General features: G+C 39.1%; 1 pseudogene; it reads left to right on the top strand.

Moving 5' to 3' along the window:
* Positions 1–2,791: 2,791 nt before the first annotated feature.
* On the top strand, positions 2,792–3,279 carry LOC130839151 (NADH dehydrogenase [ubiquinone] 1 alpha subcomplex subunit 12-like; annotated as a pseudogene).
* Positions 3,280–20,010: the final 16,731 nt, after the last annotated feature.

Genomic DNA, 20,010 nt, shown 5'->3' with positions numbered 1-20,010 from the left:
TTGTTTCTTGAGGTAGGATTGTATTGCTATATACTTCCCTCTTAGGACTGCTTTTATTGCATCCCATAGGTTTTGGTTAGTTGTATTTTCATTGTCATTTGTCTCTAGGTATTTTTTGCTTTGCTCTTTGATTTCTTCAGTGATCTCTTGGTTATTTAGTAGCATATGTTTAGCCTCCATGTGTTAGTATTTTTTACAGTTTTTTTCCTGTAATTGATTTCTAATCTCAAAGTGCTGTGGTTCAAAAAGATACTTAACATGATTTCAATTTTCTTACATTTACCAAGGCTTCATTTGTGACCCAAGATATGATCTATCCTGGAGAACGTTCTGTGTGCACTTGAGAAGACAGCATATTCTGCTGTTTTCAGATGGAATGTCCTATAAATATCACTTAAATCTATCTGGTCTATTATGTCATTTAAAGCTTGTGTTTTCCTTGTTAATTTTCTGTCTGGATGATCTGTCCATTAGTGTAAGTGAGGTGTTAAAGTCTCCCACTATTATTGTGTTACTGTCGATTTCCCATTTTATGTCTGTTAGCATTTACCTTATGTATTTAGGTGCTGCTGTGTTGAGTGCATATATATTTATAATTGTTATATCGTCTTCTTAGTTTGATTCCTTTATCATTATGTAGTGTCCTTCTTTGTCTCTTATAATAGCCTTTATTTTAAAGTGTATTTTATCTGACATGAGTATTGCTACTCCAGCTTTCTTCTGATTCCCATTTGCATGGATTATCTTTTTCCATCCTCTCACTTTCAGTCTGTATGTGTCCCTAGGTCTGAAGTGGGACAGCATATATCTGGGTCTTGTTTTTATATCCATTCAGCCAGTCTGTGTCTTTTGGTTGGAGCATTTAATCCGCTTACAATTAAGGTAATTATCAATATGTATGTTCCTTATACCATTTCAATTTTGGGGGGTTTGTTTTTGTAAGTCTTTTTCTTCTCTTGTGTTTCCCACTTGGAGAAGTTCCTTTAGCATTTGTTTTAGAGCTGGTTTTGTGGTGCTGAATGCTCTTAGCTTTTGCTTATCTGTAAAGATATTGACTTCTCCATCAAATCTGAATGAGATCCTTCCTGGGTAGAGTAGTCTTGGTTGTAGGTTTTTCTCTTTCATCACTTTAAATATATCCCACCACTCCTTTCTGGCCTGCAGAGTTTCCACTGAAAAATTAGCTGATAACTCAATGGGGATACCCTTGTATGTTGTTTGTTGCTTTTCCCTTGCTGTTTTAATATTTTTCCTTTGTATTTAACTTTTGTTTGTGTGATTAATATGTGTCTTGGTGTTTTTCTCCTTGGGTTTATCCTATACAAGACTCTCTGTGCTTCCTGAACTTGACTGACTATTTTCTTTCCCATGTTATGGAAGTTCTCAACTATAGTCTCTTCAAATATTTTCTCAGACCTTTTCTCTTTCTCTTCTTCTTCTGTGACCTTTATGATTTGAATGTTTGTGTGTTTAATGTTGTCCCAGAGGTCTCTGAAATTGTCCTCAGTTCTTTTCATTCTTTTTTCTTTATTCTGCTCTGTGGCAGTTATTTCCGCCATTCAGTCTTCTAGGTCACTTATCTGTTCTTCTGCCTCAGTTATTCTGGTATTGATTCCCTCTAGAGTATTTTTAATTTCAGTTCATCACTGTTTTTTTGTTCTTTAGTTCTCCTAGGTCCTTGTTAAATGTTTCTTGTATTTCTCCATTCTATTTCCAAGATTTTTCATCATCTTTACTATCATTACTCTGAATTCCTTTTCAGGTAGGTTGCCTATCTCCTCTTCATTTATTTGCTCTTGTGGGTTTTTATCTTGCTCCTTCATCTGCAACATATTTCTCTGTCTTCTCATTTTGTTTAACTCACTGTGTTGGTGGTTCCCCTTCCTTCTGGTTTCTGCCCCACTGGGGGCAGAAACCAGTGAGGTTGGTCCAGTGTCTTGTGTAGGCTTCCTGGTGGGGGGAACTGGTGCCTATTTTCTGGTGGATGGAGCTGGATCTTGTCCCTCTGATGGGCAGGGCCACATTAGGTGGTGTTTTTAAGGGTGTCTGTGAGCTGAGTATGACTTAAGGCAGCCTGTCTGCTAATGGGTGGGGTTGTTCCTGTCTTGCTAGTTGTTTGGCATGAGGCATCCAGCACTGGAGCTTGCTGGCCTTTGGGTAGAGCTGGGTCTTGGTGTTGAGATGGAGACCTCTGGGGGAGCTCTTGCCAATTAATATTCCCTGGGGCCAGGAGTTCTCTAGTGGTCCAGCATCCTGGACTCAGCTCTCCCACTTCAGAGGCTCAGGCCTGACCTTGCCCAGAGAATCAAGACCCTGCAAGCCACACAGTGTGGAAGGAAATAAAAGGAAACAAAACACCAAGACAAATGATAAAACTGAAACAAAACAGACAAAAACACACAAAGAAACACACACACACACACAAAGAGAGAGGAAACAAGAAAGAAGAGCAACCAAATAAACAAACCCACAAATGAAAACAAACAATAAAAACTAAACTAACAAAAACAAAAAACAGAAAACAAATGAAAAAGCAGAAAGGAAACTGAAAAGGCAAAGAATGCATAAAACAGACACACACAAAAAAGATTTAAAAAAAAAAGGAGAAAACAAAAGGAAAAAATGCAAAACAAGAAAAAAGTAAAAAGAAAAATATAAAATGTAGTTTAAAAAGATAAAAAACAAAGCAAAAACAAAGAGGAAAAAGCAAGGAAAAAACAACATAACAAAAAAGTAAAGTGAAAAATAAAAAATAAAATAAAATTTACAATACATTAAAAATGGGGGCAAGATGGAGTTGCTGCAGGTCCTGAAGCACGGGCTGCAGCAGGTGAGTGGCCACAGCGGCCTCTGTGGCTTTTTGCCAGTTTTTTTCAGGGCAAATGATGTGAGGGTTGGCACATTGGTGGGGGAAGACAAATATGGAAACAAATACTACGAAGACAACAAGCAGTTTTTTGGCCGTCACCGGTGGGTTATACCACTGAAATGAATGGCAAAAACACATTCTGGGCTGTGGATGGAAGCATGGTGCCCCCTGAATGGCATCGTTGGCTTCACTGTATGACTGATGATCCTCCAACAACAAAACCACCTATTGCTCGTAAATTCATTTGGACAAACCATAAATCCAATGTGATTGGCACTCCACAGCAATATGTGCCTTATTCCACCACTAGAAAGAAGATTCAGGAGTGGACCCCATCTTCAACACCTTCCAAGTAAAGACAATGGAAAACAATTTACGTGGAAAATGTGGAGCTTCTCCTGTAATTGTACTTTTACTGCTTACTGTTAACTTGATTAAAGTTATTTGATTAAGCAAAAAAAAAATACACTAAAAATAAAAGCATAAAAAATAAAACAAAAAATAAAGAAAAAATAAAAATTAAAAGAAAAATAAATAAAGAACAACAGTTGAAAACCAAACAAAAAATAATAGTAATACTAATATTTTTCTGGGGCCTCAGCTGTCAGTGTCCTTGGCCCCTTAGTGAGCCACAGCCAGTCCCTGCCTCCCCAGGAAGTCCTCCAATAGCTCTAGGTAGGTCTCTGGAACAGCTATGGGCACTGTGGGGCCAGCTCAGACTCTGACTTGGCCCAGGTCCCACATGTATTTGCCCCCCAAAGTCCACAGTTGTTAAAGCTAAACCAGCCTCAATTGTGGGAAAACTCATTGTCTACTCAGATATTCCAAAGATACAAGGTTTACCAAGCTGATTGCGTAGATTTAATCTGCTGCTTCTGCAACTGCACAGAGAGATTTCCATTCCTCTTCTTTGGTCGCACCACCCCTGGGGCTCAGCTTTGGTTTTGGCCTCACCTCTGTGCATGGGCCACCCTCAGGCTCTGTTTCCCTCCCAGCAAGAGAGGAATGAGAGCAGAGGCAGATTAGGGCACACTTACTCACTCAAGCTGGGGAGATGGGTGGATATAGCAGCCACAGTTGAGATGTGTGGGAAGTGCCTGCAGGGGCAGAGGCCAGCAGGAAGTTGCAACAGCCTGGGGCTGGCCATGTACTCTCCCAGGGAAATTGGCCCTGGATTGTGGGACCCTCAGCAGTGGCAGGCTGTACAGACTCCCAGGAATGTGTGGGCAGTGACCTGTGGTTGCTCACAGGACACTTGGTGACAGCAGCGGCACTGATAGTAGTCTGTGCCTGCTGCTGAGGTCTGAGATAGCAGCTGCAGCTCACACCTGACCCTGGAGCTCATGTAGGTGGTGACATGTCACCTATGAGTGCACAGAGAAAGAAGCTCCTCTGGTGGGACCACACCTCTCCTCACACACCCCAAACAAAGGTTTCTTTCCTCTCCGGTGGGCCTAGGCTTCTTCCCTGACCCCTTCAGCTGTGGCACACTAGCCCCCTCTTCATGCAGCCAACCCCAGTCCTCTCCCTGGGTCTGACCTCTGAAGCCTGAGCCTCAATACCCAGCCCCCACCTGCCCTGTGGGTGAGCAGACAAGCATCTCAGGCTGGGGAGTGCTGGTCGGTGCCAACCCTCTGTGTGGGACTCTCTCTGCTTTGCCCTGTGCACACCTGTCGCTGCACTCTCCTCTGAAGCTCCAAAGTTCCCCATCCCCTGCCAGTGAAGGGGCTTCCAGGTGTGCAGAAGGAGGACATTTTCCTCCTTCACAGCTCCATCCCAGGGGTGCAGGTCCGTTCCAATTCCTTTGTCTCTTTTTTTTTTTCTTTTTTCTTTCTTTCTCCTGCCATACCCAGTTACATGGAGATTTTCTTACCTTTTTGGGAGTCTGAGGTCTTCTACCAGCTTTCAATAGATGTTCTGTGGGAGTCATTCCAATGTAGACGTATTTTTTATGTATCTGTGGGGAGAAGGTGAGCTCCACATTTAACTCCTCCACTATCTTGAAGGTTCTCTAGGGCTCCATTCTTATGACTTCGTTTAACTTTAATTACCTTCATAAAAACGTCATCTCCAAATATGGTCACATTGAGGATTAGGGCTTCAACATATTAATTATGGGGAGTGGGGGACACAATTCAGTCCATAACAATGTGGAAAAATATTTGACAAAATCCATGACAAAGCCCTTCATGATAAAAACACTCAACAAACTAGTAATAAAAATGAGGTTCCTCAACCCCATAAAGAACATCTATGAAAAACCCAAAGATAACCTCATACTTAATGACGAAAGACTGAAATATTCCCCCTTAAGGTCAGAAATAAGAAAAGGATGTCTGCTCTTACTACTTCTATACAACATTGTACTAAAGCTTCTAGCCAAGGAAAGTGGGAAGGAAAAAGAAAGGAAAGGTATCCAAATTGGAAAAAATAAATTAAGTAAACTATTTACAGATGACACCATCTTAGGTAAAGAAAATCCTAAAAAATACACACCAGAAAAAAAAAAAAAAGCTAATAAATTCATCAAAGTGGCAAAACATAAGATCAATATACAGAGCTCAATTGTATTTCTATACACTAGCAATGAATAACCCCAAATTGAAATTCAGACAACAATTCCATTTACAAAGAATAATTACAAAGAATAAAATCTCAAAGAATTCCAAAGAATAAAATACTAGGAATAAATTTGACCAAGGAGGTGCAAGACTTGTACAATGAAAACTACAAAATGTTATTGAGAGAATTAGAAGAACTTTACTGAAAAAGGAAAGATATTCTTTGTTATGAATTGGAAGACTTAATAGTAAATTGACGCTGTTACCCATGGCTATCCACAGATTCAATGCAATTCCTATCAGAATTCAATAAAATTTTGACTTTTAAATATTAAAATATAAAAGTTTAAAATACAAAATTTTAACTGGCTTTTTGAAGAAATGGACACGCTGATGGTAAAATTCATAGGGAATTGTTAGTAACCTCTCAGGGTCAGCCAAAGCAATCTTGGAAAAAGAAGAACAAAATTGGAGACCTCACATTCCCAACTTTAAAACTTACTACAAAACTATTGTGATACTGGCATAAGGATATGCAGATACATAAATGAAATAGAGATGACAGTCCAGAAATAAACCCATATATCCATGGCCAATTAATTTTCAAAAAGGTGCCAAAACCATTCAGTTAGAAAAGAATAATCTTTTCAACAAATGGTGTTTGGGATAACAGAATATGTAAAAGAATGAAGCTGTATCCTTACCTCATACCATATACAAAAGTTAACTAAAATGAATCAAAGACCTAAATGTGAGAGCTAAACTATAAAACTCTTAGAATAAAACATAGGGGTAAATCTTCATGACCTTGGATTTGTTAATTGATTCCTAGATATGAAATGTACAAGCAACAAAAGAAAAATAGATAAAAATTTTTAAATGGATAAAATTTTTTTGCATATATTTAGAATGTACAATTTGGTATCTCAATCTCTCAATTCATTTCCCCCCCAACCCTCCCCGCTTTCCCCACTTGGTGTCCATATGTTTGTTCTCTACACCTGTGTCTCTATTTCTGCCTTGCAAACAGGTTGATTTGTACCATTTTTCTATAGTCCGCATAGTGTGTTAATATACAGTATTTGTTTTTCTCTTTCTGACTCACTTCACTCTGTATGACAGTTTCCAAGTCCATCCATGTCTCTAGAAATGTCCCAGTTTCATTGCTTTTTACAGCTGAGTAATATTCCATTGTATATATGTACCACATCTTTTTTATCCATTCATCTGTTGATGGACGTTTAGGTTGCTTCCATGTCCTGGCTATTGTAAGTAGTGCTGCAATGAACATTGGAGTGCATGTGTCTTTTTGAATTATAGTGTTCTCTGGGTATATGCCCAGCAGTGGGATTGCTGGGTCACATGGTAACTCTATTTTTAGTTTTGCAAGAAACCTCCATACTGTTCTCCATAGTGGCTGTATCAGTTTACATTCCCACCAACAGTGCAAGAGCATTCCCTTTTCTCCACACCCTCTCCAGCATTTACTGTTTTCAATTGATAAATTGAACTTTGCAAAATTTAAACCTTTCATGCCTCAAAAGACATTATCAAGAAAAGAAAAAGACAACCTACAGAACTGAAGAAATATTTAAAAATCATTTATCTGATAAGGAATTAATGTTCAGAGCAGATAAAGAATTCTTACAACTCAACAACAACAACAACAAGAAAGACAACCCTATTTTTAAATCGGCAATGACCTTGAATAGACATTTCTACAAAGGTATACAAAGGGCCAAAAATCAGTTTAAAAGACACCTAACTTCACATCATTTGTAATTAGGGAAATGCAAGTCAAAACCACAATGAGATACTACTTCACACCCACTAAGATGGCTCTAACAACAGCAAACATACACACTCAGACACACACAGAGAATGTGACAATTGTTGGCAAAATATGGAGAAACTAGAATCCTCGTACATTTATAACAGGAATGTAAAATAGTCCAACTAATGTAAATCAGTTTAGCACTTCTTCATAAAGTTGAACATAGAATTACAATTTGATTCAACAATTCCATTCTTAGATATATGCCAAAAAGAACTGAAAACATATGTTTATACAAGAACTTGTACACGAATGTTCATAGCAACATTATTTATATTATAAAAAAGTGGAAACAACCTAAATGTCCATTAATTGATAAATGGATAAACAAAACATAGTATATCCATACAATAGAATGTTATCCAGCCATAACAAGGAATTAAATTCTGATGCATATTACAACATGGATAAACCTTGAAAACATTATGCTGAGTGGAAGAAGCCAGATATAAAGAGCTATATGTTTATGATTCCATATATATGAAATGTTTAGAATAGGCAAATCCATAGAGACAAAGAAAATTAGTGGTTGCCAGGGTTTAGGGGAGGGATAAAGGGGGAGTGACTACTAAAGGTGTGAGAAATTAACAAAGAGGAGCCTCACTAAAATTGAGACAGGATGCCAGAAGTGGGAGCTCTCACACACAGACCACTCAACACCAATACAGTTCCCAACTGGAAGAGATATCTCTGGCAGGCAGTGATGCTACTACTGCCAGTAGTAGGAAGAAAGATTTTGCTTCTTGCCTGGCAACAGCTCAGCCAGTTAGAGACTATCACAACTCCCCAATGAAAGTCACTATACTTTAAACTCACAGTTTCCTCCAATGGACCTTTTGTTTATAATAGCATCTCCCAACCGCCCCTTCTCCTCTATAAAAGAGTTTTCTCCTCCTTGCCTTACCAGATGGGTATGTGGTTTACAACAGATGCATGTCCTGAATTGCAGTTCTTTGCTGCTCCCAAATAAATCCATTTTGCTGGTAAAATAATTGTTTTATTGTTTTAGATTAACAATGTGAATATTGTTTCTTCCTAGATTGATGGAACTATTCTGGAATTAAATAGTGGTGATGGTATCACAACATTGTGAGTGTTGTAGAAGCCACTGACTTTTACCTTTAAAAATCATTAAAATGGTGCATGGTTAAAATGGTTACATGAATTTTATCTCAACTTTTTAAATAAGTAATTATTAGACAAGGCTTTCTCACTCCTCACACACTTTCACCTCTCTTTTAGCTTGTGGACCCTGACAGTTGTTTGAGAGATGACCATGGGAAATTAACTTTTACACATTGTGCCTCACCCCCTTTCCCAATAAGGACTAATTTTTTAAAATTATTATCTGCTAAGAAATCCAGATGAAGGCTGTAAACTTGGCAGCAAGTCATTTCTCAGCCTCCTGTCAATACTTTAAATAATATCTTTGTTAATAAAACCAGAGGTGAAATGTCCTCACAGTCAGTAGCAGCCCAGATGAGTGCCTGTGATTCACCACCCCTCCCATCTCACATAAATATTTTTGATTTTTCATTGTTTGAATAAATGACTACAAGGGAAGTTCTCCTGAAAGTTTGCTGATTAAAGTGTCTTTTATTGTTAAAAACATAATTAAATAATGCTTGGATTTATCCTTTCTTTGGGGAGCTGGAGCACAAAAGATATTAGAATTTCAAATGACACAGTCAGAAAGTCATCCAGTTAATAATACTTTCTAATTATCACAGCTAGCTGCACTGCAATCACTGTCTTCAAGGGTTAGTAAATACAACAGGAATTAAACTGCAAATCAAGTTGTGAATCTCTCCCCTCTTATGAGTTGTCCAAAGTCTATTAAGCAAAATAGAATTTAAAAACTGCATGGAGTTATAAATAGCCTGCTGTTTGGTGTAGCTTGTCAATCTGTTATCACTTACATATTTTCTCTAACAGGTCTCTAATTAGCACTCACTTTAGATACTACTGCTCCTAAAATGTTTACATTGGAGGTTACAAATTACTGTCTAATTACACTGGCTACTTTGTTTTGCATAAAGTATAAATAAAATCCCATTCATGCCATAAAAAAATATGCTGTCATCACTTTTTCTACAGGACAACTAATAAAGTTTTCCAGTTTTACACTGGATGTCAGCAATGAGCAACTTTAATTAAATTTGGTAGTGTAAGAATTCATGACTTCATTTCCTTTAGGAGTGAATCACTTGCAAGTATGAGAAGTTTGCATAAATGAAGTTAAAAGATACAGTCCTAATAGAGAAGCAAACTCAGCATTTGACTTGCAAGTTTCAGGAAAAGCTTTTTTTTTTTTTTTTTTCCAAATGTTTTCAGCTCCCCATCTGTTGCTATTTACTGAGGAACTTGGAATGTTTGTACTTCTACAGACCCAGTTTGGGTGAGCCTTGGAAATTAGTGCTGGAAGGGGTCAGAACAGGGGACAAACCACTATTTTGGTCTCCAAAAATCAGGGCAATGTTCTTGATCAGTCTCACCTCTTGACATATCCAGGTAAATTTTTCACATGCATTGAAGCCTCCCTGTGAAATAAGCCAAACCATTCATCAAAACCAATCATTCTGTCACTGTGAATTCTTCATCTAAACTCTCCTGCTGTTTACACTTACGTAAATTGTATTATTTCTTCAAAATACTCATGCTTCTACTACTGAATTTAGGAGGATTATACATCTCACCCCTCTGATACCAAGAGACATTGTGATTTATCTTGACCAATGACATGAGAGTAGCCACTTCTGAAGAAAGCTTTGAGAGCTATCATTGTCATGACTCATGAAACCATTATGTATCAGATAAAGGTTGCTCCTTTTACCTTGGTCCTGGAATGAAGATGATGTGCAAGAGCCACAGTCAACTCATGATGGACATGAACTTAAAATAAATTGAGACGTTAGGGTCCATTTGTTACTGTAGCATAACTTAGCCTATGCTAACTGATGCATACACTTAACTGCCACGTGCTATTTTAGTATTTAGTGAATATCTGATAAATATTGACTGAATGAATGAATGAATGAATGAACTAATTAATAGGTGGATGGAATAAAAATTGTAGAAAATATTTTTATTAATATATCTGCATATTCAAATCAGGTTGTCCATTTTAACAGGAAATTATTTTACATTATAATAATGTATTTTCTGGGCATAAGGCCCACAAATCTACATTTTACCCAAAGTGTCAAAGTTGGTCAATACCACACATACTCTGATCACCAGAAGTTATAAACCCTGTCAGAGGCCAGCTTTCCCTCATAACCTGAGTAGTAATAGTGGTTCCTTCCCATTACCCTGCCCATGATGATGCAATGTATCTCCAACACAAATTTATACTATCTCTTCAATGCATTTCACAAACTGTTTTATGATGGAGGCAGAACCAAGTGGCAGATCCAACACATCTGCACAATGAGGGTCATTTTGATCTGGAAAATAATCAGAGCACAACACAGGGCAACCTGCCTCCCACATAAGCAATCTCCTCGTTCAGTCTCAACATGCACAATTTTGGATTCGACAGTATGTTAACTATCAGCTGCTCTTGTTAAAATATTAACACTCCATATAAAATCCCAAACTGTGTTTTCCCTAGCGATCTTAATCGTGTCACATATTGAGGAAATTATTCGTTCTGATCTGTAAATGCTGACCACCATAACTTGCTGGTAGAGTTTTGTTGGAAGGCTAACTTTAGATTGACTTCAGAACTATTACTATTTTACATATTCCAAGTCCTTCACACAAGCCATAACTAAGACCAACTTCTCATGAAACCAAAAACCATGAACAAAGTAAAGCATTTATGAAACTGCATTTCTGGTTGGAATAGTCTCATTTGGCATTCTCTGCCACAATGGGCTTGGAATTTTGTAAAAATTGAAGAGTCCCTTCCTGCTTATGGCAGAATGGACTCACAGAGATTGCTGTTCTCTGTCATTCTCCTGCAAACAGCTTTCAATATTTCACAGGAAAGGGGCACCATTTTATTCTATGCAGTATATTCAGTCTTACTTCCAATACTACCTTATAAACTACAACTGCCTGTTGAGGACAGAAAGTCATAGAAGCCCTGGCCAATAGAAACTTGAAGGCTAAGGTCTCCATAAGGATAGGACAAGTTGAGTTTGCAATGCCCAGAAAATATTTGAACAGCCAAATTACCCCTTGGGAGAAAAGAAACTTCCCATCTCCCCTTCAACAGCTGTATAATGAGCTCCCACCACATTCCAGGCCTGTGTTAGGTGCTGCAGGTAGATCAAGGAGCAAAGGAGACATAGCTCCTGACATCAGAGACCTTAAGTTGAGCAAGACTAAAAGGCAAGTAAAGAAATCTTCATACTAAAGAGGAATCAGTGTTGTGATAGAGAAATCACAGAGTGCTGTGGAAGTTCAAAGAGCAGCTCTTAACCTAGTCCATGGGGCTGGGTCAGGAAAGAAAGACTGTCCCTTGTAAGCACCTCTTATGTTTTGGCTTAATTGTCCTTCCTCAAGAGACAATTAAGCCAAAACATAAAAGGTGCCTATAAGGTAGCCAGGTAAAGGGCAAGGAGAAAGGAAGCTTCTAGCAGGAAACATAGCAAGGGCAAAGGCCTAGAGGTGAGAATGAACATGGGGACAGCAGAATTGAAAAAGACTGACTGGTGGAGCACAGAGTCCAAGGAAATGGCAGGAGATGAGACTGGGGAGAAATGGTCGGTCAAAAAGGATCTTTGGCCAAATGTTGGGAACTTTGGGCTTCATCATGAGGTAATAGGAAGTCACTGAAAGAGTTTAAGCAGTAAGTAGATTTAGTAGTAAATCTGCAAACTTTGGCTGCAGTGTGAAGGACAGCAAGAGTGGGTGTGGGAAGTTCAGTTAAGACGCTGTATTTAGTTATCTACTGTTATGTATCAAATTACTCCAAAACTTAAGAGTATAAGACAACATTTATTATCTCACTGTTGCTGTGAATCATAAGTCTGGATGCAATTTTCTGGATCTTCAGGCTCATCATCACTCCCAAAGCTACAATCAAATTGTCATCCAGGACTGCAGTCATCTCAAGGCTCGACTAGAAAATAATTTACTTCTAAACTCCATCATGGTTGTTCGCAGCTGTTGGACTGAGGGCCTCAATATCTCACTGACTGCTGACCAGAGGCCCTGTGGGTAACTCAGAACATAGCAGCATGTTTCATCAGAGCAAGCAAGAAAAGTCAGAGAGTGGGCAAGAAAATCAAAGTCATAGTCTTCTATAATTTAGTCTCAAAAGTGGCATCCAATTACTTTTGCCATATTCTACTCATTAGAAACAAGTTACTACACCCAAACCCACACTCCAAGGCATGAACACCAGGAGGCAGGATCAAAGTGAGCCATCTTAGTTTCTGCCTGCCACAGAGGTATGATAATAATTCACATATGAGATGCTAGTGGCCACTATTAAGGTAGAGGGAGTAGAAACAGAGAGAAGTGAACAAATGTGACAAATATTTAGATGGTAGAATCAGCAGGATTTAGGCACTGGGGTTAGGAAGAGGTAGAAGTCAAGAATGGTTTTCAGGTTCTGGCTTGAGCAAATAGGAGGAGGAGGATGCTCGCTGACATGTAAGCACTAAGGAGAAATAAGATTCCTAGGCAGGAATTTTATGAGTTTTTTTTGTACATGTTGAGCTTGAAGTGTCTAAGAAACATCAAAACAGAGTTGTCAAATGAGTTTTATCTTTCCAGGTTTAACCTGGAACAAGGTACTTGGGCCCTACATTGGATGAATGTCTAATTTCTGGTGAATTTTTTATAAACACATATATTGAATTGGATTCTAGCCATCTGTTAATCTGGGTATACAAAGCCACGGGTGGATGAATGGATGGCCCTTCTGCTTCAAATATGGAAAGAAGACCCTAGCAGTAGAGTAGTAACCACTCTACCTGAATAATTATCCATTAATGAAAACTACAGACAAGTCCAGCAAAATTCTTCTCTGGTTGCAATGCATTGAGTCTGTACAAACCCCTCTGTCTTCATACTGGATGTGACACCAGTTGGTACTCAAGTCAAATTTTAAGCTGTCAAGAATCAGCAGGCACCTGAAATGCAAAGGACTTGGAAGACAGACCTTCCATTTTCTGATGTCTCTAACCAGTGGGAGGAAACAGAGTATGTTCAGTGGGTCACAGTGCAAAGCAGAGGCTCTCTCCCTGCAGAGATCCACTAATTAATCTAATTAGTTGACTAATTATTAATAAATATTAAATATTTATTGAGTACTTACTATGTGCTAGGAATGGCTCAAAGGAGTTTACATTTAACCTCACAACAACCTCATGAGGTGGGTATTTTGTGCATGAGAAAGCAAATGCACCAAGGGATGACATTTCTTTCCCAAGGTTGGTCAATAGGGAAATGGTGAATTTACTATGAGATGTGGAGTCTCTGAAGTCAGAGACTGCATTGTATTATGACCTTTATGCTCATTACAAACCTCAGGACAACAGCCCTAGGAAGGCAGACACTGCAACCCAGCAGGACTTTATGGGGCCTTCCTGGGGGGCAGATCCTTCCCCCATATCCTCTGCTTTAGCTCCTCTCTGAAGTACCTATATAATAGTATCTGATGCACATTTCTTGAGTTGTTTTACAGATGTGAAAAACCCCACCAAATGGAAGATGTTAACAACTTGATGACTGTGAGCACAGAGCCCGCAGACCTCCTGGAACCTCAGGATTGGTAATGTTAACCCCTGCGACACCACCCTGTTACCTCACTATCAACCAATCAGAGAATTGTGCATGAGCTGATTATAAACCCTATGACCCCCTCCCTCACCTGGCCTTTAAAAATATTTTGCTGAAATCTTTTGGGGAGTTTGGAAATTTGGGGGCAGGAACCTACCACTCTTCTTGCATGGGCCTACAAAAAACCTTTCTCTGCTCCAAACTCTAACATTTCAGTTTGTCTTCACTGTGCATTAGGCACATGAACTTGCCTTTGGTAATAGCAGTAGGATCATGTCATTTTATAAACGTGAAACGGATACTCTGAGAGAAGAAATAACTTGCCTAAAGTCACATCACCAGTAAAGGTTGGGATGCAGCTCAAATGCAGGTTTGAATGATTCACAGCCCCATGCTCCTAGTTGCTCTGCTGTACTGCATGAAGGCCAAGATACCTATAAAGGGGATTCAACTTATTCCATATAACAGCAGCACAGAATTAGTGAGTTACAGGAAAACTGCAGTCACTCCACATGAAGAACTCCATGACCACCAAAACCCTCCAAGAGTAGAAAGATCACAGCAGTGTGAGTGCTCCATCACTGAAATAGTCAGACCAAGGCTGACAGGTCTTATGATGAGGCTGATGAAGAGGGGATTCTTGCACCAAGAAAAGGTTCAATCAAGGACCTCTGAAGTCCTCTCCAACCTCAAGACTCAATGATTCACATGGCTAAAGCCCCTATTCCTTTAATTCCTAGCAACATTTTTCTTTGTACCCTGCACTTCTTACATTAAAATTGAAAAATGATGCAGACCAAGAACATAAAATTAATTTTATTTTTTTTCTATTTTTGCATCTAACAGAATTAGATTTCAGGTTAGGTGATCTGAAAAATATAAGGAACCAACCTTCAGTGTTTGACTCTCCAAGGTGTTAATATTAGTAGAAGTGACTTTTGAATTCAGCACCAATATTTAATTTTTCAACTGCCAATGAGTTGATCTGTGTGGCAGACAGCTTGAGATGTGAGCAGCAAAGGTGTATGGTCTAATGCAGACTGTGTATGCTTAGCTTGGGTATTAGGTTTTGTACTTGCTACAGATGAATTCTTTTAAAGATTTTTGTAAATCTGACTCAAGGAGATTCATGCAGTAAGAATTCTCTTGCTGAGACCTTGGATGTTAGACACCTGGCTCACTGCTTCTTGTCTGCCAAACTCATAAGGCGGGTTATTTCTAACAAAGGATAAAGGCAGAGAATAAGAGTAGCTGACAATTTGCATATGTTCAGCTCAGCTCTGTGTCTCCCATTGTTCCCCTACACAGGTTGAATTCAATCCTTCCAGACACATGGGCCCAGGAGAAATAACAATGGACTCTAGAGAAATATGTAATTCTCAGAAAAAAAAATAGAAGCCATTAGATGGAAATTGCTCTCATCTTCCATCTACCAAGTCTATAAACCTTATTGCAGCAGTGCCTCTCTTCTTTCTGTCCTCTTACAATTGAGGAAGTCCTTTCCAATATATGAAAGGCCCACTCCTCTGCTTGTGCTATGAACCTCAAGACTTTTATTCTTCTAAGGAACCCACTGACTCCATTGTTCTCTGCCCCTCCTGTATCTCCATCATCCCCTTCTTCTTTGTATCGTGGACAGGAATGATGCCTACCATTCCAGTAAAGAAGGATCAAGCCATTAGCCACTACACTGCTCCCCACCCTCCAGGGTAGACCTTGAGTGGTATTCAGGAGAGAGGAAAACAAGAAGCATTATGTGTTTTGATACTGACCCTAGATATTTCAGATGCATATCTAAGAAATAATATCGATGAGCCCAGATTTTGGACCTTCCCATACATAGAACAGTGCTAAAATCATTAACTTAAGATGTCTGTTTTCATAATTAGCAGTAATCTTTTGATGTCTGACTACAAGGGTTTTTTCCCAGCAAAAAATATCCTATATATCCTGGGTCATCCCTTACCTCTTTGTAATGGTTCTCAGAGCCGAGAAGCAGTCTCCTGAGCATAGTCCTCACTTAGTAAGGTCCCTGAATAAAACTTAACTTGCAACTTTTTTGCTGTGCATTTTTCTTCAGTAGAGAGTTTACATTCAAAAATGCTCTAGTCCCTACTATCTCCAAAAAAGGAAACACAATATATGACACATTACCTCAGCACCTGTCATATTTCTTCTCTCTGCTTCACAGTCAGTCTTCAAAAGGGTCTGAGTTGTCTACACATGCTGTCACCATCTCCTCTCACTCCCATTCCCTCTTCAGTCCACCCTGAGGTGGCCTCTTCATCATGACTCCACCAAGAGTTCTTATCAAAGGCACTAGGGGCCTCAACGTTCCTAAATCCTATGGCTACATTTTAACTTCCACTTCAGATGGCCTTCTGGAAGCATTTGCCATTTTGCTTGAAATGCTCCGTATTCAGGTTTCCATGACTGCGTGTTCTCCTGGCTTTCCTATAATCTCTCAATCTCTGCCTCTTAGGTGCACCACCTCCTCCTTCTGGCTTTACATGTCAGAGTTCCTCAGGGTTTAGCCCTCACTCTTTGTCTCTTCAAATTTCTTCCTTGGGATCTCTCTCCCTCCCAACATGTCAAACACAAACCAAATACAGAATCACAGCTGTCATGTTCACCAAAATTCTCCAGCACCTATTGCCTCACACATATAGAATCTCCATCAGCTTTGCTTAATTAATTGCCTTGAAGCCAGAAGTTCCAGGTTTGTCTTGGAGAAAGGAAGAGCAAGTGACAGGGAGTAAAACACAAGGGTTAAAAGTGTAATCTTTGAAAATTGTCACTCTTTGCAGATGACATGATATTATATATAGAAAACCCTTAAGACTCTACCAAAAAACTGCCAGCATTAATTGATGAGTTTAGTAAAGTAGCAGAATACAAAATTAATGCACAGAAATCTCTTGCATTCCTATATACTAACAACGGAAGAGCAGAAAGAGAAATTAAGGAAACTCTCCCATTCACCATTGCAACCAAAAGAATAAAATACCTAGGAATAAACCTGCCTAAGGAGGCAAAAGATCTGTATGCAGAAAACTTTAAGACATTGATGAAAGAAATCAAAGATGACACAAACAGATGGAGGGACATACCATGTTCCTAGATTGGAAGAATCAACATAGTGAAAATGACTGTACTACCCAAAGCAATTTACAGATTCAATGCAATCCTGATCAAATTACCAATGCCATTTTTCACAGAACTAGAGCAAGAAATCTTACGATGTGTATGGAAACGCAAAAGACCCCGAATAGCCAAAGCAATCTTGAGAAGGAAAAATGGAGTTGGTGGAATCAGGCGTCCTGACTTCAAACTATACTACAGGGCCATAGTGATCAAGACAGTATGGTACTGGCACAAAAATAGAAAGGAAGACCAATGGAATAGAATAGAGAACTCAGAAGTAAGCCCAAACACATATGGGCACCTTATCTTTGACAAAGGAGGCACGAGTATACAATGGAAAAAAGACAGCCTCTTCAATAAGTGGTGCTAGGAAAATTGGACAGCTACATATAAAAGAATGAAATTAGAACACTTCCTAACACCATACACAAAAATAAACTCCAAATGGATTAAAGACCTACATGTAAGGCCAGACACTATAAAACTCCTAGAGGAAAACATAGGCAGAACACTCCATGACATCCATCAAAGCAAGATCCTTTTTGACCCACCTCCTAGAATAATGGAAATAAAATCAAGAATAAACAAATGGGACCTCATGAAACTTAAAAGCTTTTGCACAGCGAAAGAAACCATAAACAAGACTAGAAGGCAAGCCTCAGAATGGGAAAAAATAATTGCCTATGAAACAACGGACAAAGGATTAACCTCCAAAATATACAAGCAGCTCATGAAGCTTAATACCAAAAAAGCAAATAACCCAATCCACAAATGGGCAGAAGACCTAAATAGACATTTCTCCAAAGAAGATATACAGATGGCCAACAAGCACATGAAAAGATGTTCAACATCACTACTCATCAGAGAAATGCAAGTCAAAGCCACAATAAGGTATGACCTCACACCAATCAGAATGGCCATCATCACAAAATCTGGAAACAACAAATGTTGGAGAGGGTGTGGAGAAAAGGGAACTCTCCTGCACTGTTGGTGGGACTGTAAGTTGGTACAGCCACTATGGAAAACAATTTGGAGGTTCCTTAAAAAACTACATATAGAACTACCATATGATCCAGTAATCCCACTCCTGGGCATATACCCAAAAAAAACCATAATCCCAAAAGAAACGTGTACCATGATGTTTATTGCAGCACTATTTACAATAGCCAGGACATGGAAGCAACCTAAATGCCCAGCAACAAATGAATGGATAAAGAAGACGTGGCATATATATACAATGGAATATTACTCAGCTATAAAAAGGGATGAGATGGAGTTATATGTAATGAGGTGGATAGAACTACAATCTGTCATACAGAGTGAAGTAAGTCAGAAAGAGAAGGACAAATATTGTATGCTAACTCACATATACGGAATCTAAAAATGGTACTGATGAACTCAGTGACAAGAACAAGGATGCAGATACAGAGAATGGACTGGAGAACTCGTGGTATGGGAGGGGGCGGGGGGTGAAGGGGAAACTGAGACGAAGTGAGAGAGTAGCACAGACATATATATACTACCAACTGTAAAATAGATAGTCAGTGGGAAGTTGTTGTATAACAAAGGGAGTCCAACTCGAGGATGGAAGGTGCCTTAGAGGACTGGGGTGGGGATGGTGGGGGGGACTTGAGGCAGGGGGAGTCAAGGAAGGGAGGAAATACGGGGATATGTGTATAAAAAAAAAAAGATGTGGCATATATATACAGTGGAATATTACTCAGCTATAAAAAGGGATGAGATGTAGCTATATGTCATGAGGTGGATAGACCTAGAGTCTGTCATACAGAGTGAAGTAAGTCAGAAAGAGAAAGACAAATATTGTATGCTAACTCACATATATGGAATCTAAAAATGGTACTGATGAACTCAGTGACAAGACAAGAACAAGGACGCAGATGCAGAGAATGGACTGGAGAACTCGATGTTTGGGGGGGCGGGGGGTGAAGGGGAAGCTGAGATGAAGTGAGAGAGTAGCACAGATATATATATACTACCAACTATAAAATAGATATCCAGTGGGAAGTTGTTGTATAACAAAGGGAGTTCAACTCGAGGAAGGAAGGTGCCTTAGAGGAGTGGGACGGAGAGGGTGGGGGGAACTCGAGGGAGGGTGGGGGGGAAGTCGAGGGAGGGAGGGAATATGGGGATATGTGTATAAAAACAGATGATTGAACTTGGTGTACCCCCAAAAAATAATAAATAAATAAATAAACAAATAAATAAAAAAGTGTAATCTTTGGAGTCAGAGCTTGGTTCATTGCCCAGCTCTTGTTAGTAGCTCTATGATTTTGGACAAATTACTTATTCTTTTCCCTTATATCTAAAATGGGGTTAAATATGATGTTTATGATGGGATTTTTCTAAGAACCAGGTATACACTAAAATTAAAATTTCATGAGGGCATATATTTTTACCTGTTTGTTCAATGAATAATTCATATCACTTAGAGTCTAGGTTTGGTCAGTAAGCTAATACCTACACACCAAATCCAGCCCACTGCATATTTTTGCATGGTTAACAATGTTTTTTACATTTTTAAATATTTGGGCAAAAGGAATAAGAAAAATACATGGTAGAGACAATACGTGGCTTGCAACGGCTAAAACATTTACTATCTACTGAAGCTGAGTCCACCTAAAACTGTTGCCAGAGCTGCTCCAGGTCTTTGCTCAAAAACCATCAACCAACACCCCACCCTCAACTTTAGCAGGAGTGTCCTTGCTCAAAACCTGCCAACCCTCACCATCACCCTCTGCCCTTTCGCAGGAGTTAACATAAATCTTTAAGTTAAAGGGTCCAGAGATAAGAAAGGAAGCTACAAACAACAACAACAACAACAACAAACAGATGGAAACAGCTGG

The sequence above is a fragment of the Hippopotamus amphibius genome, chromosome 16 (assembly GCF_030028045.1).
Source record: "Hippopotamus amphibius kiboko isolate mHipAmp2 chromosome 16, mHipAmp2.hap2, whole genome shotgun sequence".
Lineage (NCBI taxonomy): Eukaryota > Metazoa > Chordata > Mammalia > Artiodactyla > Hippopotamidae > Hippopotamus > Hippopotamus amphibius.
This window is presented reverse-complemented; position numbering and strand designations above follow the sequence as displayed.